Genomic DNA, 22,875 nt, shown 5'->3' with positions numbered 1-22,875 from the left:
AAAGGATTCCCACATCAAGAAATTTGCAACAACCACACACACTCCCTCCCCTTTTAGATGAAAGAATCCTGAATTCTAAGTCAGGTAAGATGGTTCTTTGGGACACTAGTCCACCATCTTCTCAGTCTGTTGGCTTTCCAAATAAACTCATTATTCCTTGCCCCAACACATGATCTCTGACTTATTGGCCTGTTGTGCAGTGAGCAGTACAAACTTGGACTTGGTAACATTTCTCTTGAGAAATCTGTTGTAATTCAAATCATTGTTCACCTGTGTGTCCCCTATATTTCAGTTTTCTCTAGCTGCTTTCAAGAATTGTCTTTATCTTTTGTTTTCAGCAGTTAACTATAATATGTCTTTCTGTGTGGGGTTGGCTTCTTTATTTTTCATTTTTTCCCGTTTGGGGTTCACCAAACTTCTTGAATCTGTAAATTTATATCTTTCATTAAATTTGGAAAGTTTTAACCCATTATTTCTTCTAACATATTTCTGCATCATTCTGTCTCTCCTATTCTTTGGAAGTCCAATGCCATAAACATTAGAACTTCTGATATTTTTCCACAGATCCCTGAGATTCTGCTCATCTTTTATCCCAACTGGTTTTCTCCTTGTTCTTCAAATTGAATACATTCTATTGATCTATTTCCAGATTCATTGATTCTCTCTTTTGTCATCTCCATTCTGCTATTAGCCCGTCAAATGAATTTTTAAAATTTCACATATTATATTTTTTCAATTTAAAAATTTTTCTATTTGGTTCTTTTTTACAGTTTCTATTTCTCTGCCAAGAACTTCTTTCTTTCCATTCACTTCAGAATTGTTTACCATTAGCCCTTGAAGCATAGTTACCATAACTGCTTTAAAATCTGTGGGATAATTCCAACATCTTGGTCATCTTGGGGTTAGCATTTTTTCACTGTCCCTTGAGAACTGATCACACTTTCCTGTTCTTTTTATATCAAGTAATTTTATATTATATCCTAGACATTTTAAGTATTATGCTGTATACGGTCTGGGTTCAGTTAAAGCCCTCTGAAGAATGTTGATTTTTTTTTTATTACAGCAGACAATCAGCCCAGTTAGTTTCAGATTTCTCATTCGGTTTCACCTTCTGTGAGCAGTAGTTTCACTCTCAGTCCAGTTATCGAAGCCTTTGCTGTACTGACTTGGATCTGGCCCATGCAAGTATAGTTCAGGTATCAGTCCATGACATACATAGGCTCATACACAGAATTAGATGACCCCTTCTCCAGCTCTCTCCTCCTGCTGAGTCCTCTCACACGCTCAGGCCCTCAGGGCCACCTTTTCCAGTTCCTCTGGCCAGATGAGATTTCTATTGGAATTTTCGTTGCCTGCATTACCATCAAAACACAGCTCCACAAGTAGGGCTCAATTACAGAGAAAAGCCAAGGGAGTTAAAAACTGAGGGTTACATATGCACACTCCCTTCAGTCCTCTTTTCTTTGTTCTTCTTTTTAGAAAGATGGGGTCTCTTCTACAAGTTTAGCCTCTTCCCCCTTCACTATACAGTTTTGTAACTAGTACCTACTCTCAGGTATCTCAGGTCAAAGTTATGAGGAAAAGGAGAGAATTTCCTAAAAAACAAGAAACTCACCTCTATATGGCTCCCTTCTCTAAGTTTTAACTTCTCTCCATAATTTGTCTTCTTTTGTTTACGTTTGAAATCCTCATGTAGTTATTTTTATGTTGTGTTCAGAGTCTGTAGTTGTAATCCATAGGAGACAGGGGCTGTAGTGGTCTTATTCCATCTTGGGATAAAAACCCCAGAAGCCTCACTTTGATTATTTTTTAGGTTTGAATTATTTGATTAAAAAGAAAAATGTTCTGGCTTATTCAGCCTGTCACAGAGTTCACTTTGGAGACTCTTCTATCTTCTGTCAGAAGCAATTTCTCCCAAGAATTTATCCCAAGCAGGTTGGATAATACTCTTTGAAATATGATGGTTGGGGTGTTGACATAGGAAGGTCGAGGACCACTGATGGGACAAGTTTCAGTGCATCTTCAGTTAGTTCTGTCTCTGTTAGCCAACAGTCAGCAGAAAACACATTCAGCCACATCACTAGGGTCTGGACAAGCGCTGATTTCTTTGTAATGCTCTTCTCAGCAGGCTTAACCTCTTAATTAATCAGAGAATTTTTTTAATTGTGTGTTTCCCCCTGTTTTCTATACCTCATAAGTCTTATAAGATTGCATTGCCTGTGTGCCCAGGGATACTAAGCAGTTCTCAAAGCAAACAAACAAAAATAATTATTTAATTAATCCTTAATTGACTCCCAGAAGCCCATGTAAGGAAGAGAGTCTGTTTAATGCCTTTGCACAGTTACTCTTAGCCTACCTTCATTCAGATCTAGATTCTTTACTTGCTCAGGCGCAAGAAAGAAAAGCAGATGATGGAGGGAGAAAAGATTCTTCACGTATCAAACAATCCAATTCAGTCAGCAGACCCCACCAATACTGCATAAGTCATCTATGCTCAGTCTCCCACATGATACTTCAGCAATACATGGATAGGTGTGAGGGCTTAGAAGCTGGCTCCTGGTAGATCCCTCTTGCATCCTTGGGGTATGGCAGAGCAGTCTCAAGCCCCCTTCACCATCATGCTTCCCCAAGCACTGTAGTACGCACTTTTAAGGCACAAATTAGTAGGCACAAATAATATCTTTTTCATCTGGATGCCAATTTGGGGGCTTTGGATGGCCTTGGGCCACTTCACAGTTGAAATATTCACTTGATCTAATATGAAAATTGACAGTCAACTCATGGGGAGATTTTTTTTTTTTGCCATTCTTTTCACCAAAGATTCTTTAATCTCTTAACTGTGGGAAAAGTCTCCACCTTCAGCACAAAGTTCTCCAGGAAACCTCTGCCTTTGGCAGAGTCTGTATTCTAACTGGTTTCCAAGCATACAGACACATCTGCTGTATAAAGAAGGTCTTAAAATGCGAAGTCCAGTAAAGAGGATTTCTCTATCTAAACCATCTGTCATCAAGCCCTGCTATAGACTGAGTGTCTGTATTCAACTGAAACTCCTATATTGAAACCTAGTCCCCACCGTGATGGCATTGGGGTGATTAGGTCATGAGAGTGGAGTCCTCATGAATGGAATTAGTGCCCTTACAAAAGTGGCTACAGAGAGCCCCCTTGTCCTTCTGCCATTCAAGGATACAACAAGAAGACAGCCATCTAAGGACCAGAAAGCAGGCCCTTACCAGACACCAAATCTCTTGGATCCTTGGCCTTGGGCTGCCCAGCCTCCAAAACTGTGAGAAACAATGTTTGTTGCTGATAAGCCACAAATCTGTTTCATTTTTTGAGCAAAAGTAGATTTATACAGAGAAATACATACTCCATAGACAGAGTACAGGCCACCTCAAGGCCAGACAGATCATGAGGCATGGAGGTGGATGTTTGTTTAAAGTAAAAGTAGACACACAGTTCACAGACAGGGTGTGGTCTGTCTCACTCAGAAGGAAGAGCAGCAGCAAGGTGTGGGGTACTTAGTTTTTATGGGCTTGGTAGCTTCACATGCTAACAAGTGGGAGGATCAGTCCAACTGCTTTGGTGAAAGGGGTGGGGATTCCCAGAAACTGGGCCACTGCCCTCTTTCTGGCCTTTTATGGTCAGCCTCAGAGCTGTCATGGCACCTGTGGGAGTGCCATTTACCATGTTAATATTTACAATGAGCGTATAATGAAGCTCAAGTCTACTGGGAAGTTAAATGTCCTGCCATCTTGGGCCTCAAGGTCTATTGGGAGTCGACTTCTCCACCATCTTGGTGCTAACTGCTGTGTCATTCCTTTAATGGCTGTGCCCCACCCCCTTCCTTCCTGTCTCATTCCCCTCTCAGAGATTTTATTCCCATATTCCTACAGGAGTGCAGAGGGGTGGTGGTCCATCTTCCATAGCTACTTAAGGCATGAGTAGGGGCATTGACTCTGCCTGTCAGGGAGTAAAAAGTCTCTGCATGTCTAATCTAGGGACCCCAGGGGCAGGACAGCTTCTTGGTTTTGAGTCACAGGGTGATATGGGCTGGAATCCCTGCATTAACATCATCTTGACATGGATCTGTTGTAACCTGGAAGACATAAACTTCACAAAGAGGTTAAAGAGGTGCAGTCCAAGGAGGAAGAGCAGAAGCATGATCATTAACTGTAAATGAGAGCAAATGTCCTTATGTACAGGATCCCTCATGCCACACATTATTGATCTAAATATACGCATACTTATAGGAGCCGAGTTTTCCCTGCGGTGTGCTTGTCTTTGCGTCCTCGTTCTGCAGAGTGCCACATATCCAGAGACACCCCAAGGTGCAATAAGAGATCTGGGGGCAGACAAAGTCTAACATGGAAGCAGCCATCTGGGCCACGAAAGAGGCAAGTTATAAACCCAGTGTGGGGACGACAACGGTCCATGAGTATCAAGTAGTTAAGTCCAGGTGCATTTCATGGCCTGGGCTTAGATGAGATGGTGCTGTACATGGTTTTTACCCATCACTTCCATAGCCTTCTTATGAGTCTTCTTGAAGATGAGGCACTTTTGTAACAGCAGTTTAACTGTCTATAAATGACAAAAGACTTAAAAAGACACTGTTAAACACCTGATTACAATGTAATCGATAAAGAAACTTGGTTATAACAACTAGAATTATGACTGATTATAGTTTAACCCTTAATAGTCTTAAATCCAAGACTATTAAAAACCAAGAAGCAAGTAATAGTGCATTGGTTATTTTACCAGCATTTCCGGTTTAGAAAACTTTTGCTTTAGCCTTTCTCTCCTGAGAAGGCAAAAGTAAGTAAACTTAGACCTGCCCAGCATTTCATGTTCCAATATTTTATAAACGACCCAGATAGTCAATGAGTTCTCTTTATTTAGCTTAGTTTCAAGTTTCAAGTACTAAAACCTGGAGAGACTGTTTTAAGTAGACATTCTCAAAACATAATCACTCCTAAAGGGTTTACCCCAAAACTTCTATTTTGTTTACATTTACTTTCCTTGAAAGGTTTTTCACATTGAGTTACTTTCCTTGCTGAAAATTTGCAACAGATACAGTAAGCCCAGGTACAACAGAGGTATGACACTTAATGCTGATGACTCTAAACGTGTCCGTGTAAATCAAACCAACAAGCTTAAGCCAGCTTCAGTACCAATACCAGTACTGAACACTTCCCAGATCACATGAACCTGAAATTCACTCTGGTCAGTTTCTTTCATATTTATAAGTATTCATCTAAGCACTTAATTGCCTTTAAGCCAGTTTAATAGAGCACTGTATACATTAATTTTGGCACTACTGTACACGTGTGACACACAAACACACAAAACATAGAAACCTTATCGTTCCCATTCCAAAATTTTAGCCGTGCATTGGTACAACAATGTAAAACCCATCAGTTACAACAGATTGGATTCAAATTGGATTTTTGGCAGATGGAACAAATCAAAGTCTCCTGTCTCGATGGCCAAACATTTTTACTAATATTTGTGGAAAAGAGACAAGATTTCTATTTGTCCTTAACAAGTCAAGTTCCAAATTACCTACTCCCTTTTTGCAAAATTTGCATTTCAAAGACACAGAAAGGCAAGTTCCTCCTAGGATAATTTTATATCCTTAAGGCCAGAAAAAGGTTTTTTTTCCCCAATACTTACTCTTAAATCAAGTAGAGGAGGTTTAGGGAGTGGCAAAAGGAGTGGTGGGCTTTGGGTTATTTCTAGAGTCACATTTCTAGTCCTATAAAGACTACATTTATAAAACAAAGACAGCTTATTTTCCCCCTCATTTGGTTTAGGGGAGAAGGCCTCTCCCCAAAATTCCTATCAGGCTCTGAATATCAGCTATAGTCAGTTCAGCCAGACTGGTGGCCTCTCATGTTGGAAATCTATTTGCAAACACTTGTGGGATCCTCCCTGGGTTTAAGAAATTCTCTAATTACGGCCTTCAGTTTGGCCTTTAGATGTCAATATAGCCCACAGCCTCAGGTGGTCTCATTTCTGAGGTGGCCTGACAACAGTAGCTCTGTCAGGCACCTCAGTGTCCCAGACAAGAGGGTTCACTTGAGAAATGATATGGGGTGGAAGGGAGACTTCCTCTGACATGGGACTGAGGCAGACTCCCGATGCAAGGGTAATCGTTTTTCTTGGTAGATGTCTTGTCAAGAGGGCCTCCAAATTGGATTATTGTCTGGAATTTAGTGAGCAACTCCCTTCCCAACAAGGGGATGGGGCCCTCAGGCATGAGCAGAAACTGATGTGCAAAGGTAAAATTTCTTAGCAAGTGCTTGGTTGGGGCCATTTATTGATCCCTGTTATTACACAGGATTGGGAGGACAAGGGTCCAGGGAAAATCAATCAGCACAGAGTAGGCAGCCTCCATATCTAATAAGCAAATAACTTTTCTATCTGTCACATCAAGGGTTACCTGAGGCTCCTCCAGAGAAATGACCAGGCGTCCCTCCAGAGCCAGGAAGGGTGCCAGGCCCCGTCGGTCTTCAGTCCTCTTGGCCATCATTGGTTTGGGAATCCCGAACCCCTTCAGGACTGCAGGCAGTCCTGCTTTATGGTTTTTTTTTTTTTGAAGTATGGTCAGTTTACAATATTGTGTCAATGTCTAGTGTACAGCATAATGTCTCAGTCATACATATATATATACATACATTCCTTTTCATATTCTTTTTCATTATAGGTTGCTACAAGATATTGAATACTATACTGTGCTATACAATATAAAATTGTTGTTTATCTATTTTATGTATAGTAGTTAGTATCTGCAAATCTCAATCTCCCAATTTATCCCTTCCCACCCCGTATCCCCTCTAGTAACCATGTTTATTTTCTATGTCTGTGAGTCTCTTTCTCTCTCTCTATTTTTTTTTTTTTTTTTTTGGTGGGGGGAGGTAATTAGGTTTATTTATTTATTTATTCTTAAAGGAAGTACTGGGGATTGAACCCAGGACTTCATGCATGCTAGCCATGTGCTCTGCCACTTGAGCTATACCCTCCCTGCTGTTTCTGTTCTGTAAATAAGTTCATAAAAACATGGCAGGCTTCACGGGTTTACATGTCATCCTTGTGCAGGGGCCGTGCTAATCTTCTCTGTATTGTTCCAATTTTAGTACATGAGCTGCCAAAATGAGCACGATGGTATTTTTGTCATGACAGCCTGAATTGACTAAGACAAATCCCAGCTTTAATACCCAAGCCGAGGCCTTCTGTCACAGATGCGCAGGACTCCCTTCTTTCTCCCACATGGCTGATACCTTCACAACAAATGTGACATGGAACTGGGGTTGAAAGCTACCTAATCTTTCATTCATTTAGCAAATATTTACAGAGTGTGTTGTGCTATATACTTTCCTAGGCCCTGGGGATAAAACTATGAATAACAGAAAATGCCCTTATAGAGCACACAATCCAGTGGGGAGTCAGGCCACTAACAAATAGGGGAATTACAGATGGTGACAAGCTCTATAGTACTATGAAGGAAGCGAACAAAATCATGAGAGGGTAAGCGGGGAAGCCACTTTAGATAGAGCCATCGGAGAAGGCCTTTCTGAGTGGGTCCACTTGGAGCTGAGGCCTGAGGGATGAAAAGGAGCTGGCCTGGAAGATCATTCTAGGAGTCACAGGTACAAAGGCCTGGAGGCAGAAAGAGACTCAGTGTTTGGAGGAACAGAGAGGAGACCAATGTGCCTGGGGTGTGGCGAATGATGGCAGAAAAATGAGAAAGGAGGGTGGAGATAGGGGCCAGGTCAAGCAGCAACTTTCAGACTACAAAAGATATCTGGGTTTGGGTTTTATTCTAGTTGCCTCAGGAAGCCTTTTAAAGGTTTTAAGCATGAATGTGATGAGATCTGATTTCTATTTTAAAAGCTGCTCTTCAGAGAATTTACAGAAGGGGCAAAAAGAACAAAAAGAAGCAGGGAAACCAGTCAGGAGGCTTTACCTGCCATCCAGGAGAGACATGATGATAGCTTAGAGTGGGGCTGAGAGAGGTGGATAGGTTTGAGATGTAGTTTGGAGGTAGAATTGGTAAGCCTTAGAGGATGTCAAGGTTGACTCCTGGGTTTGGGGCCTAAGCAAGTAGATGGTGTGTCATCTACTGGGGTGGGGAAGGCTTAGAAGAAACAGTCTTGGAAGTGAGGAATTGGACTCACAGACATAGAAAACTAACTTATGGTTACAAGCGGGGAAAGGGGGTGGGAAGGGATAAATTGGGAGTTCGAGATTTGCACATACTAACTGCCTTATATAAGACAGATAAACAACAAGTTTCTACTGTATAGCACAGGGAAAAGTAGTCAATATCTAGTAGTAACTTATAATGGAAAAGAATATGAAAAGGAATATATGTATGTATATGTATGACTGAAACATGATGCTGTACACCAGAAATTGATATAACATTGTAAACTGACTATATTTCAATTAAAAAAATAATAAAAGAGCTCTGCTTTGGATATAGTATGATTGAGATACCATTAGAGAGCCAGGTAGCAATGTCAAGTAGGTGATTAGATGAAAGTTTGGAGAGTAGGGAGTCATAGACAGTATTTAAAGCCATGGAAGGGAAAGTAGTCCCCTGGGGAGAGAATCAGGCTAGAGGAAAGTAGGAGATGCAGGTCCCAGCCTTGGAGCTCCATCATTTGAAAGTTGGAGAGAAGAGCCAGGAAGACAGACAGAGAGCCTGGTGCTGTAGGAGGAAGACCATGAGAGTATATTGTCACAGAAACCATGCAAATAGAGTATTTCCAAAAAGACATGATCAGCCATGGCCAATGATGCCACGAGGCTGAGTAAGAAGGGGAATGGACATGTTCTTTGGATTTGCCAACTTAGAGGACACGGTGACTTCAGTTCCTCCATTAGTAAAATGGGTTGTTCTGAGGATTATAGATTAAAGAGAGCCTACATCTAAGACGTCATTAGCCTGAATTCAAATGATTTCCCTTTTTTTTATTGATGTATTGTTACCAAACTCAGTTTCAACTGCTTGCTGCTCAAAAGCCAATAATTCGAGAGGCAAATGTCAGTAGAAAGGAAAATTGCTTTAATCAGAGAAGCCAGAAAATCTGGGGAGAAGGTGGACTCATGTCCAGAGACCAACTCTGAAGATTCTGCTCAGCCATGACAGTTTTTAAAGGGAAAAATGGGGGGAAGAATCTCAGTGAGTCATCATTGAGGCAGGAGGCTGGGTTCTGCATCATCTCCACTGTGTGCAGACTGGCTGACTCTCCCTCTCTTCAGATGTTATTTTGCCTACATGATCTGCCTGCAGGATTGCTAAAGGGGCTGTTGAGGGGGTAAAGAGTTAACCATTCTTTAACTGTTTAATTCTTCATTCTTACTTCTTTTTATCTAGGAAAAGAATCAACAGGTTAGGCAAGGCAGGTGTGCATTCAGGAGAACATAAGTCAGGAGTTAGTTTCAATTGCTCAGTGATCTTATTCTTATAATTAGGTTCTTTTAGGGTTAAAGGGGGACAGAAATGGGCAAACGAGAAAGAGACAAGAGAGCTGCTTTCAGTATAGTTGATGTACAATACTATAGAAGTTTCACATATACAACATAGTGATTCACAATATTTAAAGTTTATATTCCATTTGTAGTTTTTATAAAAGATTGGCTACATCCCCTGTGTTTTACTATATATCCTTGTGGCTTATTTATTTTATACATAGCAGTCTGTACCTCTTAATTCCCCGCCACTATCTTGCCCTTTCCCCTTTCCCTCTCCCCACTGGTAACCACTAGTTTGTTCTCTACGTCTGTGACTCTGGTTTTTTTTGTTGTTGTTGTTATAATCACTAGTTTGTTTTGCTTTTTAGACTCCACATGTAAGTGATATCATATACTGTGGACAAAATATCGCCTTGTCATTTCAGTAAAGAAAGGATGTTATGGCCATAAAGCCACAACCACTTCCGCAGCTCCGCGATGGTACACACTGAGGGGAATTCAGGAAGGAGAAAATCCGGGTACTGGCCCTAGATAGTTAAGATGCACATCGAAGGAATAATTTTAATGATCCTAGACACTTGCATCTTCCCATATATGGAGAACATTAAAATCATTAACTTAGACATCTGGGGTTGTGTGTGTGTGTGTGTGTGTGTGTGTGTGTGTGTGTGTGTGTGTGTGTGTGTGTTTAGCAGTAATCTTTTGATGTTTGAATACATGGCTTGTCTTTTCATTTGTTTGTTTGTTTGTTTGTTTTCAGCAAAAACTCCTCTATATTCTGAATGCCTCCTTCTCTCTTTGGAATAGTCGCTCAGAGCTATCTGAGAGGCTGTCTCCCAGCCTCGTCCTCAGTAAGTCAGCCAAATAAAATATAATTCTCAATTTTTAGGTTATGCAATTTTTTTTCAGTCAACACACTATTTTTCTTTCTCTGTTTAAATGATTTCACTTTTTCAGTGGTATGCTATCAGTGATTTTCAAGCTTTAATATTTATTTGAATCACCCGGAGGGCTTGATAAAACACAGTTTTTATAATTCAGTAGATCTGTGAATTTGCATTCCTAACAGCACTCAGGTGTTCCTGAACCTCTATCCATTAGACACACAGGAAGCTACAGTCTTTTCCAGGGGGTACTTTCTGCTCTTGATTTTGAGTATCCCCATGGCATCTGTATGTCCATGAATAGGCCTGGTTACAGCTTGCTGCTTCAGCATGTTGGTGAAAAGGGGACTCAAATACCTTTTGAGCTGGGCCCTACAGTTCCCAGTCCTAGCAGCCCCTCAGATGCACCACTCTGACCAAGTCACTCATGCCTGCTGGCCTCTGCCCCAGCGTGGGCAGCCAGGCACCTGCTGCCACTGCTAATAATGGAACCACAGCCACTCAGTAGAGCTAGAGATCTGTCAACAGCACTGGTATTGGTTTCTTGGCTTAAATCCCAGAAGTCCTGAAAGCATAAGACCCTAGTCTACTGACTCCTCAAGGCCTTAGTTTATGCCTCTGTAGGTTTTCCCAGACAGTAAAACTTCACTGAAATGGAAAGGAACACACTCCACCTCCACTAAACCCATGGCAAATCTGTCTTGTGTTGAGTGCATTAATCTCACACACATACACTCCTCCAGAGTCACCTCCACTCCATACACTGTTAAAGGGGCTCCCTTTAGGCCTTTGAATAAGGTCACTGGCCCAAAGTGAATCTTGCCCTGTAGGGATTTTCCTTTTGGGAACCCAATTGTCCTTTCCTGCAACCTTACTTTGGCTGGTCCTTCTCCATCGATCAGTCATGTGTTTTTGTAGTTTTAAATCTCAGTGGGATCAGAGTTCCAGTCCCCTCTATTTTGTGTTTGGGGTCAGTTTCTGAATACATCTGTGGCTGCAGAAAGATACAAGGGATTTCATCAGAATCCACCAACCACAGCAATTAAACTCCAAAAGCGAATAGATGCACTAAGGTGGGGGGGCTCTCAAAAAAAACTACCTAATCTTTCTCCCTCCAGCATCTCTCTCCCCCAGTTCACTTTGTCACATCGTTCCCTTTCACAAGAAATAGGGTTTCCCTATCCCACTCCTGGGCTTGTACCCAGAAGGAAATCTACTTCACGATGACACCTGCACCCCAATGTTCATAGCAGCACTATTTACAATAGCCAAAACATGGAAACAACCTAAATGTCCATCAACAGGTGACTGGATAAAGAAGAAGTGGTATATTTATACAATGGAATACTACTCAGCCATAAAAACCAACAACATAATGCCATTTGCAGCAACATGGATGCTCCTAGAGAATGTCATTCTAAGTGAAGTAAGCCAGAAAGAGAAAGAAAAATACCATATGAGATTGCTCATATGTGGAATCTAAAAAACAAAAACAAACAAACAAACAAAAACAAAGCATAAATTCAGGACAGAAATAGACTCATGGACAGAGAATACAGACTTGTGGTTACGGGGGGGGGGGTAGAGGGTAGGAAGGGACAGACTGGGATTTCAAAATTGTAGAATAGATAAACAAGATTACACTGTATAGCACAGGGAAATATACACAAAATGTTATGATAAATCACAGAGAAAAAGTGTGACAATGAGTGTGTATATGTCCATGAATGACTGAAAAATTGTGCTGAACACTGGAATTTGACACAACACTGTAAAATGATTATGAATCAATAAAAAATGTAAAAATAAATAAATAAATAAATAAATAAATAAATAAATAAATAAATACCAAAAAAAAAAAAAGAAAAAAGAAATAGGGTTTCCTTGCTGTAATTATCTGGTCTCCTCTTCCTGAACTTCAAACCCTATTTCCCTATCCCTGCAATCTTAGCACTTCCCCAAATTCACTCAAACATGTATTGAATGCCTTCAGGCGCTGGGGCTGTGAAGATGAGTAAGATGTTGCTGTTCTTAATGGGCTTAAAGTGTACAGAAAGAATCAAATGAGCAGTAAGTCAGTTCCTAAACCATGTGACAAAGCACAGCCTGCTGGAACCCAGAGGTAACCAGTCAGTAGGTTGATCGAGGGTGGAGAAACGGCATTTTTGGGCAGGCAAAAGAAACTACATATGCAAAAGCATGGAGGCTTGAGAAGTAGGACACATTTAGGCTACCGTAGGTTATTCAACAGACAGAGCAAAATACTGGACGAGAGTGGACTGATAAGTTTTTAGGATAAATAGGCAGTCAGGAGTAAGACTTTTAATACTAATAGGTATTAATAGAAGCTTGGAATTTATCCTAAATGCAGTGGACAAGCTCTGAAGGATTTTCAATAGGGGAGTAATGATTTTAACATATAGGTTTGGAATGATTCTGATTCATAGATAAGTCCAAATTAAGGGACATATTTATGTATTTTAAAGGTCTGGCTGTACATCATGGGTGTGTGAACATGGAAGGAAAGCTAAGCGGAGTGCCCAGTACAGCTTCAGTTACACTTGTGTATGTCAGGGTCTCTCCTGTGTAGAGCAGGTCACGAATGGCAGCCGCAGCACTTTCAGCGACTACTCGCCCTCAGTCCCCTCCACCCCGAGCACCAGCCAGCGGGAGCTGCGCATGGAGACCATCGCTGCCTCCTCCACCCCCACACCCATCCGCAAGCAGTTCAAGCGATGCTCCAACATCTTCACGTCTCGAAAGGGTGCTGACTTGGACCGAGAGAGGGAGGCCTCCAAGCGCAAGGTGGACAGTGTCGGGAGTGGCCAGCCATCCCCATCAAACAGGGCATCGTGCTGAAAGGGAGTGGCAAATCCCTGAACAAGGAATGGAAGAAGCACGTGACTCTGTGCGACAATGGGCGGCTCACCTACCACCCCAGCCTGCATGATTACAGGCAGAGCATCCCCGGCAAGGAGACTGACCTGCTGCGGACGACGGTCAAAGTGCCAGGGAAGCAAGCGCCTGCCCAGCGCCCGCCAGCCCCAGCCCCAGGCACCAGCCCCTGGGACCAACAGGCTGGCCTTGGAGCGGAGCAGCACGCATTTGGGTGGGGACCCAGGTGCCCCCGACTCGGCCGGCAGCACAGCCAGGGCCGGCCCACGCCCAGCGAGGCAGCACCAGCGCTCCAGCTCCGTGTCCAGCGCTGACCAGTGGAGCGAGGCCGGTGCCCCGACCCCAGCCAGTGGCCCAGCTGAGGTGCTCAGTTCCAGCCCCAAGCTGGAGCCTCCCCCGTCTCCCCACTCCAACCGGGAGAAGCACACAAGGAAAAAGAGCACCAGGAGCCCCCCCTCCCCCCGCGACCAGACGGCCGCAGTCATGCTGCTGAAAAGGCAGAGAGGAGTCTTTCGAGTTTGTGGCGGTGTCCCTCACCAGGCAGACATGGCACTTCGAGGCCTCGACGGCGGAGGAGCGGGAGCTGTGGGTGCAGAGCGTGCAGGCCCAGATCCTCGGCAGCCTGCAGGGCTGCTGCAGCGCCAAGGACAAGACTCAACTCGGGAGCCGGAATGCAGCTCTGGCCCTGCAGGCCGTCTGCACCATTCGCGGCAATAGCTTCTATACTGACTGCGACGCCCCCAGCCCAGACTGGGCCGGCTTGAACCTCGGCGCCCTATGTGCATCGAGTGCTGGGGGACCCACCGGCATCTGGGGGCTCGCTCCCTCGACCTCGATGACTGGCCACCTGAGCTGCTGGCCGTCATGATCCGATGGGCAACGCCTTGGCCAACAGTGTCTGCGAGGGGGCCCTGGACGGCTATGGGGAAGCCAGGGCCCGACGCCTGCAGAGATGAGAAGGAGCGCTGGATCCGGGCCAGGTGCGAGCAGAGGCTCTTCCTGGCCCCACTGCCGAGCTCGGACGTGCCCCTGGGGCAGCAGCTGCTCCGGGCCGTGGTGGAGGGCGACCTGCGGCTGCTGGTGATGCTTCTGGCCCGCGAGTCCAAGGAGGAGGTGAACGAGACCTACGGAGTCGGGGATAGGCGGACAGCCCTGCGTCTCTCCAGCGCCGTGGCCAAGGTCGTCTTCACACAGCTGCTCATCTGGTACTGGGTGGACGTGAGGAGCCGGGACGCCCGGGCCTGACCCCACTGGCCTAGCTCGCCGGGCTGGCAGCCAGGAGTGTGCGGACATCCTGACCAAGCACGGCTGCCCTGGGGAGGGCTGCAGCTTAGCCCCTACCCCCGGCAGAGAGCCCACCAATGGCACCAGTATCTCCGCGGAGCTGCACCGAAGCCCTAGCCTCCTGTAAGGCCCAGGAAGAGGGCACGGGGGCCGGAAGGACTGCAGGGCTCGGGGCCCCACCTCCCCCACTAGCACTGAGGGAAAATAAAGACACAGAGACTGAGAAGCAGGGACGTGGACGATGGGAAGAGTCAGAGAGAAGAGCTCAACAGGAGAGACCGAAGGGCCAGAGGCTGCGCTTGGGATTTGCGCTGCAGCAGAGGGATCCGAGGTGTTTGGCTCCTGGCCCTCTGGTGCCGCAGAAGAGGGACGGGACCCTTTGGAGGTGCTGTGAGGAGACAGGAGCAGGACCTCGCCCTCCTGCAGAGTCCTACCTGCTCCTGCCAGCCCCTGCAGGCCTTCGCCCAAAGCGGAGCCTGGGGTAGGGCAGAAGTGGGGAGGGGGAGCGGTGACCTACGAGTGCCATGCAAAAGTGTACATTGGAATATTTATGTCTGTGTACATACTTGGTGTGTGTGTGATGAGCCAAAAACCAGACTATGTGGGCGGAAAACAAAAACAAAAACAAATATTTAGCCAGCTTATCAGGGAATGCGAAACTAACAATCTTACTAGTATGACCTTCCTTCATTTTGCATAATACAGTTTCTGCAAAGAGTGAGAGCTAAGCAAGCTTGGAGAAGCAAGATAGCTCCCAGTCAGTATAGGACACTCCAAGTGAATTCTGCCTCTTCTCATGAAATGGACTGTATTATCTACTAAAATTATATGCATTCAAAAATGTTTGAGTAGATTAGCACATGGTGTAACAGTCAAATAATATAAGCCAGTGAAAATGAGCTTCCTCCCGTGCCACGTAGCAGGTTTCCGCTGCCGTCTTGTCCCTCTCTAGAGGCAACTACTATTTAGATTTCTTATAAACTCTTTAGGAGATGTTCTACGGTATACAGGTGGTAACATTTCATAAGGTACACTAATACACAGAGGTACATAGTGCAAGGCACGTCACTCTTCATGACGGCATTGAACTTCATCGTATGGCTGTACTAATTTGTATTTAGCCATAACAGTATTTACAGGTGGTTAGGTTCTATCACGTCCACATACATTGTCACTTTTGCTCACGTGTATGTACAAGTACAAGATAGACTTCTAGATGTGGAATTGCTGGGTCAAAGTATAGGAAGTCCTTTTTAAAAACTAGTTTTTATATAATAAAAGTAACATATATATAATAAAATAAAGTTTGAATCAGTCCAAGAAATTACAATAAAAATCTCCTTTTCACCTCAGACATGCAGCTCCTCGGTCTTCAATTAACTGTTAATAGATTCTTTTTTTTATTAAAAATTTTTTATCATTTCTTTTTTTTGTTTTGTTTTTTGAGGGTGGTAATTAGGTTTATTTATTTATTTTTAAAATTTTTTATTTAATGGAGTTACTGGGGATTCAACCCATGACCTCGTGCATGCTAAGCATGTGCTCTACCACTGAGGTATACCCTTCCCCCACTGTTAATAGATCCTTCCAGAAAATTTTCTGTGCATAAGTGTGTGCATGTGGTGTTTAGACTATACTTGCATTTTAGAAAGAGAAATTCTGTGCTAGTTTGGAAGGGAGACTAAAGAGAGGGCACAAGGGAGAGGCAGCAGAAGCAAGGAAGAGGCTGTGGGAACAATTTGGAAAATGCACAAGTGATAAATGCTTAAACTAAGCAGAAGCAATGGGAATGGAAAAGAGAAAGGAAGATTCAAGAGATATTTAGGAGGTAAAGTCAATAGGATTTCATAAGTACTTGGATATGGGACGTGAGAAAAAGAGAGGAGTCCTCACTGACTCCAAGATTTCTGACCTCAGTAACTGGGTGAATGTGAGTGGCGTCATCCACTAACACAAAGACTTCCGGAGGAAAAATAGATGTTGGGGACAAGGTGATGACTTCAGATTTTGTTATGTGGAACTTAAAGTGCCTCTGAAATATTTGATCTAAGATCCCTATAGCTGGTTGGACAGAGATCTGGGTCAGAGATACAGATCTGAGTCATGACATATAATTAATTCACAGTCGAAATGAAGGAAATGGATGAAGTAACCCAAGGAGAGAATGCAGAGTGAGAAAAAAAATGAAGGCTGAGGACGGAATCCTGGGGAACATCAACAACCAAAGGAGGGACAGAGAAAGATAAATCTACAAAAGAACTAGAGAACAGGCAGCCAGAGAATTTGGAAGGAAATCAAGACAAATTTTGTCCTTTAAACCATGGGAAGGGGAGCTTAAAGAAAATACAGTGAATGAGGCCAAATGACTGCATAATGATTTGGAGTTGGACGGACCTGGGTGTGAATCCTGACTTTGTTATCTACCAGCAATGACACTTTGGACAAATCATCAGAGCTTTACAAACATTTGCAAAAAGAGGTTAGTAGTATTACTTATCTAATAAGAGTCATTGTGAGGATTAAATTGGATAATGTGTATGAAGCTGCTAGCTAAGTGCCTGGCACATAATAAACTATCATAAATGCTGATAATAATAAGAAAATTAAACACAGAAAAGGATCCATTCAATTGAAAACTAATGACCCTACCCTTACCACAGTAATTTCAGAGAAGCCATGAGGGTATAAATGCAAATGAAATATGTTGAAGAGTGTATGAGAGGTGCAAAAGGAGCCAAGGAACTCAGCAATGAAGATAAGATGAGTAATTAGGTGTGCGGGGGAAACAAGGAATTGAGCATAATCGCCCCCCCCCCGCCAACCTGGCCCCAGGCTTTTTTAAAAATAGAATGAGGAGTCGTGTATGTTACTAGGCTTTGGGGAATAACTCTGGGGAATAACCAACTTAAAATTACAAGAGACAAGAGGGGATCATGGATAGGATCAAGAAGGGACCATTCTTTGATGCTTCCATTGATTCTTTACTGTCATCACTCCAACTGAACATCACCATTAATTCAGCCTTTCCAAAACACAACTTTGCAAATGTCGCATCCTGTACTTTTTCTGTCCCTGTTCCAAAGCCTTCAAGGAACTCCTGTTGTCCAAGGAATGTTATTTAATTTCCTTCCATACAGTCAACTTGCTCTATAATTTTGCCACAACCTACTTTCACAATGTTTTCTCTCCCAATGATCTGTGAACTCTTCCCCAGCTGAATTTCTCTCCTCTTTCCTTCAGGGCCCTCCCTAACACAGTCTTCACTTAGCTTCTCACTCTATCCTACTTTAAGGTCAACTTAAGTCTCACTCCCTTCAGAAAGTATTTCCTAAAACATTGCACTTTTCAATGACCACCTCTTCCTTTCCAACTCTGAGAACCAAAGCAGAGTTGCAGACCAGGCCATGATGTGATTTTGTTTGTTTCATTTGAATTAACTTTCAAGTTTATGACAATAAAATTTCACATAAAAATCTGCATTTCTGGCTTCCTTTCAAAAAACAGAAGACCTAGTGGTAACACTGGGTCTGCAGTCCCTCCGGCAAGACTGGACTGGAGTTGAATATAACAGTGAGTCCTTTAGCTAGGGCTCAAGTTTTGTTCTTATACCTGGCTCATCATACTCATTTACACACCTGCCCAGCTCATGGAAGCATTTGAGTTTGTAACCCCAGGTGTAAACCATGGCTGGACACTTGGTGTACACTACTTGGCAGTTATTTATCTTTACATTTATCATGTCTTCTGGAAAAGTTCCACTTGGGCTGTTCCACATATTATGTCTATTCGGAATTTCCCACAATGCCTAGCACAGCAGCCTACACATAGGAGAATATTTAATGTAAGATAAATGGTAATGAGAACCTAATATGCCTTTTCTTAACTAACCCATCACCCAACAAAGCCACAGTCACCCCATTCCAAAATTCAATACCAAGAGAAAAATTCTATATGATGAAATAAAACAGCTTAAGAAAGCATTGGGAGTGAAGAGGAGAAGCCAGCCCTAGGAAGGCTGATTTCAGTGACACCAGCTCTGGTGAGACATTGTCAGAGCCGTGTTTGAGATCCCTGCTTCTTTTCATTGAGACTCTCTCCGATACTTCCCTTGTTGGGCCTTTTTGGGATCCAGCTAAGAGAAAGTTGAGTTGATGCAAGCCTTCAGAGGACTTGTAGACAAGGCCAAATTTGATTACAACCTAATGAGAGGACTGGCGTAAGAACCACCCAGCTAAACTGCTCCTGAACTCCTGACCCACAAAAACTCTGAGGTGATAAACATTTATTGTTTTAAGCCAGTGAATTTGGGCATAATTTATTACATGGCAATAGATAACTAATATATCTAGTAAAAATGATCATACTTTCCTAGTCAAGAATATATTAAATAATTCAGTATTAATTCTTTTGTTGTTGTTATTGTTTTGTTTTGTTTCCAATCTCCTGAACACTTATTTTGGGGAATTTAAACTCACACACAGGGAGAAAGAGAATATTAGATTTGACAGATTATCTGACCGCCTGCACCATAAATGTAATCATCATTATTACTTAAAAAATAAGGCAAGATTAAAGACATTTTATTAAAAATCACAACTTTATTTTTGCATCTTAGCACTGTCCAGAAGTTTATGCAGTTTTGTATAACTGAAATAATAATTTTCACACAACTATGTATTTTGCTTTTATCCTGTACCATACTTTAAAGATTCCTCATGTTTTTATATTAAGCAATCATTTTTTTCCCCATTTTTTATTCACATTTTTTTCTTGCAAATTAAAAAAAATTTACATATATGTACTGTTCATTATTTCTAAGAACAGTTTACAGCGTTAGTTTTTTAAACTTACATAGCTATCAAAGGAATAAAGCCAACCACAAAATAAGAATCAATAGAATGCATAATTCAGTCATAAAAGACAGTCAAATGTGCTTACACATATTAAAGAAATCAGTCATCTAAGTTATAAACAATAAGTAGTTCATTTGTATCCTTTTTCTAGATTCCACATATAAGTGATATCATATGGCACTTTTCTTCCCCTTTCTGGTTTACTTCACTTAGAATGACAGTCTCCAGGTCCATCCATGTTGCTGCAAATGGCATTTTTCTTTTTTGTGGCTGAGTAGTATTCCACTGTATGTATATGTATATGTATATGTATATGTATATGTATATATGTATATATGTATGTATGTGTGTGTATATATATATATACCACTTCTTCTTTATCCAGTCATCTGTTGATGGACATATGGGTTGTTTCCATGTCTTGGCTATTGTAAATAGTGCTGCTGTGAACATCGGGGTGCACGTGTCTTTTTGAATTTTATTTTTCTTTGAGTGTATGCACGGGAGTGGGATTGTTGGGTTACACGATAAGTCTATTTTTAGTTAGTTGGCGTTTTTTTTTTAGGTTTTTTTTTTTGGTTTACTTTGTTGGGGGAGTAATTAGGTTTATTTATTTATTTTATTTTAGCATTATTATTTTTTAATGGAGGAGATTGCTGGAGGTTGAGCCGAGGACCTCATGCATGCTGAGCATGCACTCTACCACTGAGCTATACCCTCTCCTCCTACTTTTTTTTTTTTTAAGGAATCTCCATACTGTCCTCCAACATGGCTGCAACAATTTACATTCCCACCAACAATGTAGGAGGGTTCCCTTTTCTCCACACCCTCCACCCCAGTATTCGTTTGTAGACTTTTGAATGATGGCCATTCTGGCTGATGTGAAGTGATATATCTCATTGGAGTTTTGATTTGCCTTTCTCTGACACTTAGCTATGCTGAGCATTTTTTCGTTTGCCTTTTGGCCATTTGTATGTCTTCATTGGAGAATTGCTTGTTTAGGTCTTCTGCTTATTTTTGGATTGGGTTGCTTGTTTTTTTGATATCAAGGTGTATGAGCTGTTTGTATATTTTGGAAATTACTGCCTTGTTGGTTGCATCATTTGCAAATATTTTCTCCCATTCTGTAGGTTGTTTTTTGTTTTGTTGATGGTATCCTTAGCTGTGAAAAAGCTTTTAAGTTTAATTAGGTCCCATTTTTTAATTTTTGCTTTTATTTCCATTACTCCAGGAGTTGGTTCAAAACCATAGTGCTGTGATTTATACCCAAGAGTGTTCTATGTATGTTTTCCTCTAGGAGTTTTACAGTATCTGCTCTTATATTTAAGTCTTTAATCCATTTTGAGTTTATTTTTGTATATGGTGTTAGAGCATGTTCTAATCTCAGTCTGTTACAGGTAGCTGCCCAGTTTCCCAGCACCACTTATTGAAGAGACTGTCTTTTCTCCGTTGTATACTCTTGCCTCTTTTGTCATAGATTAATTGACCATAAGCATGTGGGTTTATTTCTGGACTTTCTATCTTGTTCCATTGATCTATGTGTCTGTTTTTGTGTTAGTACCATACTGTTTTGATTACTGTAGCTTTGTAGTATAGTTTGAATTCAGGGAGTGTGATTCCCTAATTCAATATTAATTCTACAGTCTTAGTGCTTATATATGTGAGAAACTTGAAGGTAGTTTCTCTAAATTTAACAACAATCCTATCATTTTCACCAATTTTACCAATAAGTTGTGAAAGAAGAGACTTTTCTAGACTATCATTGATAAAATTATTTTTATTAAAGATGCCAGAGGAAAGACTGATTTTTTTATTCTCTTTATAGAAAATATTACCAAATTGTCATATGAAGAGGCAATCAAAGAGTATGCAGCTAAATATATAGAAAAATCTATTATAGAGGATTACAGAATTTATTGGTTAAAAAATTGACTTTTTGGAGTATGTAATGTATATGGTACAAGTTTTTTTTTTTTTAATATGTAATTTACTGTGATTTCCTTTCCTAGTCTAAATACTCACTTTTGTCTCAATAATTTTGCATTCTTTTTCTAGAGGGCTTTTTAAAACTTTGTTCTCTCATTGGGTATTGTAAAATGTTTCTTCAATTACCCTTACTGATGAGGTCTAAAGATCATTTGAAATTCAGCTAGAATTAAAGTGAGCAGGGAAAAATCTGTCACTGTGTCCTTGGTCTAGATAATTTATTCCCTTATAACATACAGAGAGCAAGCCCACATCCACCTCTGGGAACTCTGTGTAAATTGATGCAGCAGGGTGGGGAGGAATCCCCATGTGGGCTCTCATCTGGCCTTCAGAGGATCTCTGGACTAGTTTTCCCTCTTTTTAATGGCCCCAGGCTTTTAACTTCTGCCCTCTTTAATGTCCCTATTACTCCATTATTTTTCTTTTCCCCTATGAGAGAGACTAATGGAGACTGAAATGTGATTATTTCCATCAAAACAGACTGATGAACTTTACTGCAAAACAGCCTTACTGTGGTATGAGAGCTGTTAAAAAGAATATGGTAGGCCTCTGAGTGCTGATGACCATTAAAAGATATTCAGGATACATTGTACAGTGGGAAAAAAAAGCAAGTTGCAAAACTATATGCATAGTTTTAGCCTGTTCTTAGTCTAAAATTACTGTATTTCATTCATTTTAAGATGAACATCCTTTTAAATTTCAACATCTCTGATCAATGGCCTGTAAGAGTTTAACTGGCAGATTTTTTCCTCTTAGAGGTCTGTAAAATAAGATACATGTTACAGTCAATGATACCATAGATTTGATGAAATATAACTGTTGTTAAGGAACAAAACTTCAACCGAGTAAATTTAAAGATGTAATTGGCTTTATTCAATGATTCATGAATCAGGCAGCATCCGTCTAACAAATAGAAGGATGCTCTGAGGAATGGCCATCATTAGAAAGTCCACAAATGATAAATCCTGGAGAGGGTGTGGTGAAAGGGAAGCCTCCTACATTGTTGGTGGGAATAATAGTTTGGTTCAGCCATTATGGAAAACAGTATGGTGATTCCTTAAAAAACTAAAAATAGAATTACCATGTGATCCAGCAATCCCACTCTTGGGCATGTATCTGGAGGGAACTCTAATTTGAAAAGACACATACACTCCAATGTTCATAGTAGCACTACTTACAATAGTCAAGACATGGAAGCAACCTAAATGTCCATGGACAGATGACTGGATAAAGAAGTTGTGGTGTATATACATATGTGTACAATTTACACACACACACACACACACACACAATGGAATACTACTCAGCTATAAAAAGAATAAAATAATGCCATTTGCACCAACATGGATAGACCTCGAGACTGTCATTCTAAGTGAAGTAAACCAGAAAGAGGAAGAAAAATGCCATATGATATCACTTATATGTCGAACCTAAAAAGAAAGACACAAATGAATTTATTTGCAAAACAGAAACAGGCTCACAGACATGGAGAACAA

The 22,875-nt window shown here is 41.6% G+C and overlaps 1 non-coding gene and 1 pseudogene across 1 annotated transcript; one reads left to right on the top strand and one right to left on the bottom strand.

Annotated features, from left to right (window-relative positions):
• Window positions 1-7,050: 7,050 nt before the first annotated feature.
• LOC116285189 (U6 spliceosomal RNA) lies at window positions 7,051-7,157 on the bottom strand. The gene has a single exon (XR_004194846.1). It is a non-coding gene; the product is annotated as a U6 spliceosomal RNA (small nuclear RNA).
• Window positions 7,158-12,862: 5,705 nt separating this feature from the next.
• On the top strand, window positions 12,863-14,667 carry LOC102541963 (arf-GAP with GTPase, ANK repeat and PH domain-containing protein 3-like; annotated as a pseudogene).
• Window positions 14,668-22,875: the final 8,208 nt, after the last annotated feature.

The sequence above is a fragment of the Vicugna pacos genome, chromosome 23, assembly GCF_048564905.1.
Source record: "Vicugna pacos chromosome 23, VicPac4, whole genome shotgun sequence".
Classification (NCBI taxonomy): Eukaryota; Metazoa; Chordata; class Mammalia; order Artiodactyla; family Camelidae; genus Vicugna; species Vicugna pacos.
Note: the sequence above shows the minus strand (reverse complement) of the source record. Positions and strands in the feature narration are given on the sequence as shown.